We start from the raw sequence: 11,758 nt of genomic DNA on the forward strand, positions 1-11,758 counted from the left end.
TAACACTTAATCTGTGCTTTGTTTATTTGGAGAGTAGCCTGGCTCTAGACCCACAGAAATATGGTCTTCTCTCTTGAGATCACTGTTGGCTTGTAAATCTACCAATGAAAGGCCACAAGGGCCTAGCATAACGTGGCCTCCCTGATCAAGAGATTAATGATAGAATTTCAGTGGAGGACACTACATGAAATAGCATCTCCTTCAACTCCTTCTTTGTCATGGACACTAATTTCTGGGGAGAAGTGACTATCCCAGAATAATACAGTAGGTCTCTGATAGATTCTAAATTACAGTGTATTCTATTCAATCAGATTTCATGTTCTTCTCAGTACTGGGAAGACTGGAATTTTAAAATTGAAAGTTACCTTTAGTATCATTTAATGAAAAGATGCAATGATCCACAGTACTATAAGTTAATAAGCCCCATATGTGGAGTAGCTATTGAAACTGCTAACCCCCAAATCTACCAGGGGTGTTGGGGCACTTGACATTCAGGGCTTTCTTCTTCACATAATAGTGAAGCTGAATTCACAAAAGAGTGCCACTATTCATGGCAGAAACTAGGCATGGACCCACATTTAACACCACATACTAAGATAAGATCAAAATGAGTCCAAGATTTAGGCATAAAGAACGAGATCATAAATAAATTAGAGGAACATAGAATATTTTACCTCTCAGACATGTGGAGGAGGAAGGAATTTATGTCCAAAGGAGAACTGGAGATCATTATTGATCACAAAATAGAAGATTTGGATTACATCAAATTAAAAAGTTTTTACACAAACAAAACTAATGCAAACAAGATTAGAAGGGAAATAACAAATTGGGAAAATATTTTTACAGTTAAAGGTTCTGATAAAGGCCTCATCTCCAAAATATATAGAGAACTGACTTTAATTTATAAGAAATCAAGCCATTCTCCAATTGATAAATAGTCAAGGGATATGAACAGACAATTTTCAGATGATGAAATTCAAACTATTTCCACTCATAAGAAAGTGTTCCAAATCACTACTGATCAGAGAAATGAAAATTAAGACAACTCTGAGATACCACTACACACCTGTCAGATTTGCTAAGATGACAGGAACAAATAATGATCAATGTTGGAGGGGCTGTGGGAAAACTGGGACACTGATGCATTGTTGGTGGAGTTGTGAAAGAATCCAATCATTCTGGAGAGCGATCTGGAATTATGTCCAAAAATTTATCAAAAAGTGCATACCCTTTGACCCAGCAGTGCTACTACTGGGCTTATATCCCAAGGAAATACTAAATAAGGGAAAGGGACCTGTATGTGCCAAAATGTTTGTGGCAGCTCTTTTTGTAGTGGCTAGAAACTGGAAAATGAATGGATGCCCATCAATTGGAGAATGGTTGGGTAAATTATGGCATATGAATGTTATGGAATATTATTGTTCTGTAAGAAATGACCAACAGGAGGAATACAGAGAGGCTTGGAGAGACTTACATCAACTGATGCTGAGTGAAACAAGCAGAACCAGAAGATCATCATACACTTCAACAATGGTACTGTATGAGGATGTATTCTGATGGAAGTGGATATCTTCAACATAGAGAAGAGCTAATCCAATTCCAGTTGATCAATGATGGACAGAATCAGCTACACCCAGAAAAGGAACACTGGGAAATGAGTGTAAACTGTGAGCATTTTTTTGTTTGTTTGTTTGTTTTTCTTCCCAGACTATTTTTACCTTCCAAATACAATTCTTCCTTTGCAACAACAACAACAACAAAATTCGATTCTGCACATATATATTGTACCAAGCATATACTATAAGATATTTAATGTATGGGAATGCCTGTCATCTAGGGGAGGGGATGGAGGGAAGGAGGGGAAAAACTCGGAACAGAAGGGAGTACAAGGGATAATGTTGTAAAAAATTACCTATGCATGTTACTGTCAAAGAAAATGTTATAATTATAAAATTAATTTAAAAAAAAGAGTTCCACTATTCTCCGTTTGAGCAAGAGGACTTGTCCTTTTTGTTGTATCCCTTTGGCTGTTAATCTGTGAAAGACTGTACTCCTGCTCAGAATCACATGTTTAAATGCATAAAATGACATGCAATGTATTATAAAAGGAACAAGTGGTAATGCAATAAAATAATAAAAACCAGATCAAACAAGTTGATGGACTGAAAATTCTTGAGAGAGAAAACCGTAATGGGGACAATCAGAATAAAGACAATTGAGGCAGTCTTTGCTTCTTAATGAATATGACAATTCATGGTGAACTAATAAGCATGGATCATGGAAAGAAAAAAGCAACAGAAAAATATGTCAATAATGAATTGTATATAATCAAATTTTGATCCTAGACAATGATCATAGAAATCTGAGATGTGCAAATATTCCCATAAAGAGGATAAGACTAGACTGAGAAGGAGTCAGGAGTAAGGAAGATGAGGGAGTGAAAGGAGGGAGGAAGGGAGGAAGGGAGACAGACAGACCAAGAGAGAGAGAGAAACAGATAGAGACAGACAAAAAGTCAGAGACAAAAAGAGACAAAGACAGATAGAATACAGACACAGAGACAGAGAAATAGAGAAAGATACATATAGGGAGAGACATAAAGAGAAAACAGTGACAGAGACACATACAAAAAGAGATAGAGAGATATAGATTGATACAGACTAAGAAAAATGCAGAGATAGAGTCACACAGAGAGATATTCAAAGCAACAGAGAAACAGAAAAAAGGGAACATTGGCAAAGAAATATACACACACTTATACACATCAATGCATAACACAGAAATATACACATCAACATACATACACATATGCACACACATACACAAAAATACAAACATACATACATAAATACACACAAATAGATACACACATACACACTCACATACACTGAGACTGGCAGAGACATATAGAGAGAAGTAGAGGCGAAAGATGGCCTCAGATGAGAGAAAGACACATGGAAACTCAGAGGCAGAAATAGATAGACAGAAGCAGGCAAAGAATAGTAAGAAAGGAAAAGTTGCAAAAAACAAGCCACTGCTTCTTGGCCCAGAGAACATACATCCTAGACATAAACATGGCTGCCATACATTGCTCTTCATATAACATCATATTTTGAAACTGGAAGACTTGGGTTTGAATCTTGCCAGCCTTACTTCAACTCTGGTATGACACGAGAAGATTCTTCTCTTACCTGCTATTCTGATTTTTTTTTTAATGTGTAAAATGAAGAAATTGGGACTGATGGTCTCTGAGATCCTATTATGTTTTAAATGATAGTTTTTTTGGTTTTTTGTTTTTTCTCATTTGAATGGGAAGTAGGAGGGTGATACTGAGATAGCTAATCACCTTGGTCATTTAGACTTTAAATGTAGATAAATAAATGATAGGTCATTTTGGCAAATACTCCAGATGGATTAATGGAGGCATCTAATTTATTCTACCCACCTTGTGAAAACCCAGGTTGAAGTGCTAAAGGAGAACTTGTTCTTTTCAATGATATGTCAGGAGTGGGGAAAAGTCCATTTGTTCAAAATAATGTTAGCAAATAAAACAGATTCACTGAATTAAATAGTTAAATCAGGAAACTGTGTATATCACCCCTCCCCCATCACATATATGTGTATGGGCAAAAACACAAATATATACACATATACACAGAGAAGGCATACCCAGATCCCAGTATCTTCTCCAGCGCAGCAGTTTTTGAAGAAATAAGACCTTCTTGATATTATCTTGCCTTTTGCTTTCATGTAAACGAATCAGTCAATTTGATCCTAAAATTTTCTCTGTCTTGAAAGCCAGGAATTGTTCCTAGCCATGTATTCCCAATAGTCAGGGGTTCAGAGCTTGAAGATCATGTACATAATATCTGTCTTTTGAAGTGTGAAGCTGGAAGTTGGAAGTCTGGTGTTGGGAATTAAATATCTGGTCTCAGTGTCAGAGGCAGGATGACTAGAAGATGGCAAACTGGGTGATTCCCAGGCCACCCTGGGAAGCTGCCATCCTCTATCATTAATCATTAATATGTTGTTGTTCTATTCAGAACGAGTACAGGAGTGCCTTCATTTTTGTTCAGCAGAATATGTGCAGAAGTGAAGGTAGGAGTGAGTGATTTATGGCTGAAACCAAACAGTAAAACAAGGGAGAAGAGAGAATAGTGTATACTGTGTATAATACATACTATTTTGCACTAAAAATGAATTTTAAAAGGGTGAAAAGCCCAGGCTTTTCTATTAGATATTATTCTATTCTACTAGATAAGCAAGAGTGAGGAGATAGGTTTGTAATATAAGAAAAATGAGAAGCAGAAGTTGGATAAGTTGAAAGATAAATTCATAGCATTAAAATTCATACAAATATTTGTGTATACATTATTAAAAAGGCTTTATGAAAGATTTATGACATAGCATGCATAAAATTCATAGGATATAAAACTAAAAAAGGTTTTATATTTTATATCAGTGGAGACATAAAGTCACATATCAAGCAATAATCCAGAATCCTAGATAATTGAATTCATTGGTTCAAAGGGAAATCTCAAATTTTGCAACCACAAAACCACAAGTGACCTTTCTATATATTCAGGATAAAATTATTTTCTTTTATTGTAATGTTCTGTTGTCTCCAGAGACTGCCGATCGCTCTCTGACCTAGAGCAGAGACTCTTCTTTCCTCCAGAGAGCTGCCTCAAGTCTGGTCCAGACAAGACTCTCCATCTCTTGAGTGCCGCCCTCTTTTATCCTCCCAGAGAATGGGCGTGGGATAACACAAGGGCTTCTGGGAAAAATTACTTCAACCAATGAACTTGCTCCTCCTAAGCATGCAAGCTCCTCCCCAGGAGTTCACAAGTAAAACTCCCAGTAAAGGCCAGAACTAGAGAATTGTTAAGCACTGACTTAGCACTTAGTAAGAACCTAATATCTCATTATTTCATTAGCACTTAGTAAGAACCTAACATTTTATCAGAAAAGAAGAAAGTTTTAAATCATCTCAAAATATTATTTTATCATTTGGTTACTACCCTCTACATATCAGATTATTGTGTAATGGAAAGATTGGGACATGAGTTTTATTCTTTGTCTAAACTGATCCAAACTTAATGCAGTAAATTAAAGAAATAAATGGAATGGCCAATAGATTTTCTTTGTACAGGAAAATATGTAGCTTATTTAGATGATTTCATTGTATATTTAAAGATAGCAAGAAGGATCATTTTTGGTGTCAACTCCCAAAATGCAGGAATACTATTTGGGATCTTTTCTACACATTTCTAATAGGTCATCAATGGACATAAAATCTGATTTAAAATAAATATCTATTTCTGTGTATAAGAGCCTTTCCTAAAACCTTCTTCAGGACACATAAGACATCTTTATTTCTGAGATTATAGATGATAGGAAGAGCATGGGAGAGAGAATGGTATATAAGATGGCTAAGACCTTGTCCTGTCCTGGAGTATGATAGGACTTTCATCTCATGTATGTAAAAATACATGGTCCATAGTACATGGCAACCACAGCCAGGTGGAAGGAACAAGTGAAAAAAGATTTTTTTTGGGCACCCATAGATTTAACGTAAAGTGCAGTATGGAGAATCTGATTATGAGGCAAGAATGATGGGAAAGGGAAGGAGGAGGAAGAATACAGCGCTCACATTCATTCTTCCTTCACAATATGTCAACACAGGAGAATTAAAAATGGTTGGGACTTCACAGAAAAAGTGGTCAATGGCGCCTCTGCCACAAAATATATAAGTTGTGTGAATTGTCGAATTAATGATTGACACAGGCCAGCATCCAGAAGCCATAAGGACACTGATCCAATGGTTCATGAGGACAGAATAATGTATTGAGTGGCAAGTGGCTACAAAATGATCATAGGGCATGGCTGAGAGAAGGCATTCAAAACCCAAAAAGATGAGGGAGAGGAAGAGCTGAACCTCACAACCTGCAAATGTGATGGACTTCCTGCCAGATATGAAATTACTGGCCATCTTGGGAACAATGCTATCTACAAAGGAGAGATGGCTGAGAAAGGAGTATGGAGCCAGATTTTGAGGTGAATCAGAAGAATCACGATTGTCTTCCCTATAACTGCCTCCATAAAAATGACGAGAATAAGTATTAAGAATATGAATTCATATGGATTTGAATGCAATAATTCTAAAAGGACAAAATCTTTAGTAAAAGTTTGATTCTTTCCTTCCCACATCAGTATTATTACACTTTTTCCATCTAATACCCAAAAAGACAAGTTTTAGAAAAAAGATTGGATAAATATAAAGCATAAGACAATCTGTGGCTAAAAATGATGACTACTCTAAAAGTCATTTCATTTATTTAGGTCAATAAGTTACAATTCAAAGAAACCAATAAAATGAGTCACTTGAATTTACTGAGTCTTTAAGATGATTAATTCATACAAAATAAATCCACATAAATCCTCAGGATTTTTATACATTACCAACACAATCCAACAGCAAGAGATACAAAGAGAAATTCCATTCAAAATAACAGTCGATAGTATAAAATATTTGGGAATATATCTACCAAAGGAGAGTCAGGAATTATATGAGCAAAATTACAAAACACTTGCCACAAAAATAAAGTCAGATTTAAATAATTGGAAAGACATTCAGTGTTCTTGGATAGGCTGAGCGAATATAATAAAGATGACAATACTCCCCAAACTAATCTATTTATTTAGTGCTATACCAATCAGACTTCCAAGAAACTATTTTAATGACCTAGAAAAAATAACAACAAAATTCATATGGAAGAATAAAAGGTCGAGAATTGCAGGGAACTAATGAAAAAAAAGTCAGAGGAAGGTAGTCTAAGTGTACCTGATTTAAAGCTATATTATAAAGCAACAGTCACCAAAACCATTTGGTATTGGCTAAGAAATAGACTATTTGATCAGTGGTATAGGTTAGGTTCACAGGGCAAGATAGTGAATAAATATAGCAATCTAATCTTTGACAAACCAAAAGATCCCAAATTTTGGGATAAGAATTCATTATTTGACAAAAACTGCTGGGAATACTGGAAATTAGTATGGCAGAAACTAGGCATGGACCCACATTTAACACCACATACTAAGATTAGATCAAAATGGGTCCAAGATTTAGGCATAAAGAACGAAATCATAAATAAATTGGAGGAACATGGGATGGTTTACCTCTCAGACTTATGGAGGAGGAAGGAGTTTGTGTCCAAGGGAGAACTAGAGACCATTATTGATCACAAAATAGAACATTTTGATTACACCAAATTAAAAATTTTCTGCACAAACAAAACTAATGCAAACAAGATTAGAAGGGAAGTAACAAATTGGGAAAAAATTTTTACAGTTAAAGGTTCTGATAAAGGCCTCATCTCCAAAATATACAGAGAATTGACTTTAATTTATAAGAAATCAAGCCATTCTCCAATTGATAAATGGTCAAAGGATATGAACAGACAATTTTCAGATGATGAAATTAAAACTATTTCCACTCATATGAAAGAGTGTTCCAAATCACTATTGATCAGAGAAATGCAAATTAAGACAACTCTGAGGTATCATTACACACCTGTCAGATTGGCTAAGATGACAGGAAAAGATAATGATGAATGTTGGAGTGGATGTGGGAAAACTGGGACACTGATGCATTGTTGGTGGAGTTGTGAAAGAATCCAACCATTCTGGAGAGCAATCTGGAATTATGCCCAAAAAGTTATCAAAATGTGCATACCCTTTGACCCAGCCATACTACTACTGGGCTTATACCCCAAGGAAATACTAAAGAAGGGAAAGGGACCTGTATGTGCCAAAATGTTTGTGGCAGCCCTTTTCATAGTGGCTAGAAGCTGGAAGATGAATGGATGTCCATCAATTGGAGAATGGTTGGGTAAACTATGGTATATGAATGTTATGGAATATTATTGTTCTATAAGAAATGACCAACAGGAGAAATACAGAGAGGCTTGGAGAGACTTACATCAACTGATGCTGAGTGAAACGAGCAGAACCAGAAGATCACTATACACTTCAACAATGATACTGTACGAGGATGTATGCTGATGGAAGTGGATTTCTTCAACATAGAGAAGAGCTAATCCAATTCCAATTGATTAATGATGGACAGAACCAGCTACATCCAGAAAAGGAACACTGGGAAATGAACGTAAACTGTTATTTTTACCTTCTGAATCCAATTCTTCCTGTGCAGCAAAAAATTCGGTTCTACACACATATATTGTATCTAGAATATACTGTAATATATTTAACATATATAAGACTGCTTGCCATCTGAGGGAGGGGGTTGGGGGAGGAAGGGAAAAAATCTGAATAGAAGTAAGTGCAAGGGATAATGTTGTAAAAAATTACCCATGCATATGTACTGTCAAAAAAATGTTATAATTATAAAATAAAATAAAAATTAAAAAAAAAAGATGATTAATTCACTGACTGAAGTGCTGAAAAAAACTCAGAAGTGCCTCATCTGGATAGCTCTACATTCATGTTCCTTTCCTAGTTGATTCTTTAACTTGATAGGTCAACATGAAGCTGATTCATTCTCTCAAGAACTAATCTTTCCTTGTAGTTGAAGGGCAAGAAACATTTGCCAATGCAGTGAAGAGATCAGAAACGAATAGAAAAGTTTGAGGGAGAAAGAAGTCTGTTTGCAAAATATGTAACTATACTAGATTCAGGAGCAAAAACTTCCTTTAGCCAACCAAAAATTGTATCATCAAAGGCAGTATCATCATCATGATTTTTAGAATTTATTTTATTTTTAATTTTTGGAATAAAACAAGCACTCACATATTTAGGCACATTAAAAAAACATGTTTGTACATGAAACTAAAAATTAATTATATACAACTTGTTAGTCCTTTTAAATATATAGTAAAGTTATCATATATATTTATTTTTTCCCCTTTTTTCTTCCCTCTTCTCCAGTGTACCTACAGATGGCTATCATTAGACACAAACAGGTATATATACATATATATATACATATATATATGTAAAATTATTTTGCACATATTTCTTTTTAACAATTCTTTACTTGGATGCAAATAATATCTTCATATGTCCTTGTATTTATAATGGTCAAAATGACAGCAATTCAAAATCTTTCTTAAAGCAATATATTATTAAAACAATTATTATATACAATGTTTTCTTGGCTCTGCTCACTCTGGTCTTCACCATTTTGTGCAAGTCTTTCAATCTTCTTATTATTATAGTACATTAATAATCTATCACAATCATACAATATAACTTACTGAACCATTCCCGAATTGATGGGGATCCCTGCAATTTTCCACTTTGTCTATATAAAGAGAACTATTATAAAAATCCCATTCACATTCAAAGTTATAGCTACAATTTTTTAATTTCCTTCTTATTTTTACTCGCTTTTCTTTCTTAGCTTCTTTTTACCTTATTCTGGTCACTTTATCTTCCTCCCCATTCTCCATCTCCCATTCATCCCAACAAGAGCCCAACTCTTTCCCTTTTCCTTACCCTCCCAAGTCCAATCCACAATCCCTACCATCTGGTTCTTCTGTATCCATTCTTCTTTTCCCAATACACTTTTATAATATAATTGCTCCATTTTACTTGTTCCTACCCAATTTTTTTTTTTTTTTAGAATCACTGCACCTTACATAACTCAGATCCAACCTTTCTTTTTTTTTTTAAAAAAAACTGCCTTAGAAATGATGACAGTTTTCAGAATACTGGTAAAATTTTCATATATAAATTGGTTTGCATGCAATAATTCTAAAAAATTTATAAATAGTTTGACTTTAATGAGCTCCCTATAATTAGTCTTTAACATTAAAGACTTTATATTTCTTCAATGTCTTGACCTTTTCCTATGTTTCTGTAAAGGGCTAGAACTGAGCAATGCACTTGGATAATGAAGCACATGAGACTATTTGCCAATTGGACAGTTCCCTATTAACTTGTTTGAAGGTTGACCCTCCCCAGCTATTCTGTGCTGACTTGATTGGTGGGACAAAGAGGGGGAAGTGACGTGTGTGGGAAGACTAGGAGGAGGAAGAGGAATTGAGAGGAGACACTGAAGTTAGCCTCCCCAGAAGTTTGAAGGGGTTAAACTCCCAGGAAAGGCCAGAACTAGAGAATTGTCAAGTACCGACTTAGCACTTAGTAAGAACCTATCATCTCATTATCTCATTAGCACTTAGGAAGAACCTAACATGTTCCTACTTCTAATCTTTAGCATTCCACTGAATCTGTTTTCTCTAAAATTATTAAAAATTGTGTAGTTGCCAACCCAAAGTGTGAAGGTCCGGTTGTCTGCCTTCTCAACTCTGTCTCAGACTCAGACTACTCTTCCTCCAGAGAGCCATCCCAACTCTGTAGACTACTCCTCCAGGCCCAATGTTGTCTCTTTTATCCTCCCAGAGAATGGGTGTGTGGGAATTCAGAGGCTTGTGGGATTCAACCAATGAACTTGCTCCTTTTAAAGGTTGTGTAAACTCCTTTTCAGAACTCCTTTTAAAGGTATAATCTCCCTTCAAAGGCCCGAACTAAAGATGTGAACCAGAGAATTGTTAAGTACCAACTTAGCACTTAGTAAGAACCTAACACCAAAGAATTTTTCTCTGTTCTTTCTCTTTAACTTTGACATTGTTAATCATTCTCTCTTCCATGATACTCTTTACTCTCTAAGTTTACTATACACCCCTCTTTCCTGATTCTTTTCTTCCCTACCTGACCCCTCCATATCTATCTCCTTTGCTGGATCCTGCTACAGATCATTTCTTTTAACTATTCATGTTACCATAATGTTTTATCCTGGGCCCTCTTCTCTCCTCCTGTCATACTACTTCATTTAATGATCTCATCAGCTGCAATAAATTTAGTCACCATATTTATTCTCAAATTATTTTCTCAAATATTCTCAATTATATTTTCAAATTTATTCTCAAGATTATTCTCAAATCTACCTTTCCTGTCGCAGTTCCTCAGCTGACCACCAATCTTGCAATATCAATTGTCTTTCAGATATCTTAATTCAGATGTTCACCAGACATCTTAAACTCAATATGATGAGGGTTGGGGTCCCTTTAAGATTCCTTTCTAATTGCCCAACCATGGCTGACCTTGATTTGCAAATCCTGGTCAAAGGCACCCTTTGACTATCCAGGCCCAGCCCCACTATCAGCTTCCCCCATCCCTCACCTGATCTGAGCTAACTGAAAAGCCCACCAAGAACTTGAGTACTTCTAGGTATAAAAGAAATGAACCAGAGCGCTCTCTTTGCAGGAGCCTTCCTCCCAACACATGGTATCCTTCCAGCCATGTAAGGGTTCCTGACCACCCAGCGGCCACCTCTGGCCCTGGCTTCTTTCTAACTGAACTTTACTTCCAAATTCCTACAATAAATCTTTTATTTATCAATCTAGGTTTTCAGGCCTGTAAATTCATTTACAGGGGACACTGCGCCTCATGGGATTATCTATTATCTATAAGCTTAGAAATGGGGTTCCCCCTTTCCTTTCCCTCATTAGTTGGTGGCCCTATGGGGACCCCAAAAATTGTTGCCCCGAAAACTAATCTTAACTTTTTCAGGTCTCTCAGAACCAACCTTTGTCCTTAGCAGCTTGAGCAGCTTCCAGGAAGAATATCTGTGTTCCTACCCTTGTCTCACTATCTCTAAAACATAGGGCACCCAGACCAGGTTTGGGATGCAAGCAAAAGTCTCCCGTGGAGACTACTTGCTTTCCAGGAAAAAGCT

General features: G+C 35.9%; 1 pseudogene; it reads right to left on the bottom strand.

Moving 5' to 3' along the window:
- Positions 1–450: 450 nt before the first annotated feature.
- On the bottom strand, positions 451–6,102 carry LOC141562645 (olfactory receptor 2AJ1-like; annotated as a pseudogene).
- Between the last annotated feature and the right edge of the window lie 5,656 nt (positions 6,103–11,758).

This window comes from Sminthopsis crassicaudata, chromosome 3, assembly GCF_048593235.1.
Source record: "Sminthopsis crassicaudata isolate SCR6 chromosome 3, ASM4859323v1, whole genome shotgun sequence".
Taxonomy (NCBI): Eukaryota; Metazoa; Chordata; class Mammalia; order Dasyuromorphia; family Dasyuridae; genus Sminthopsis; species Sminthopsis crassicaudata.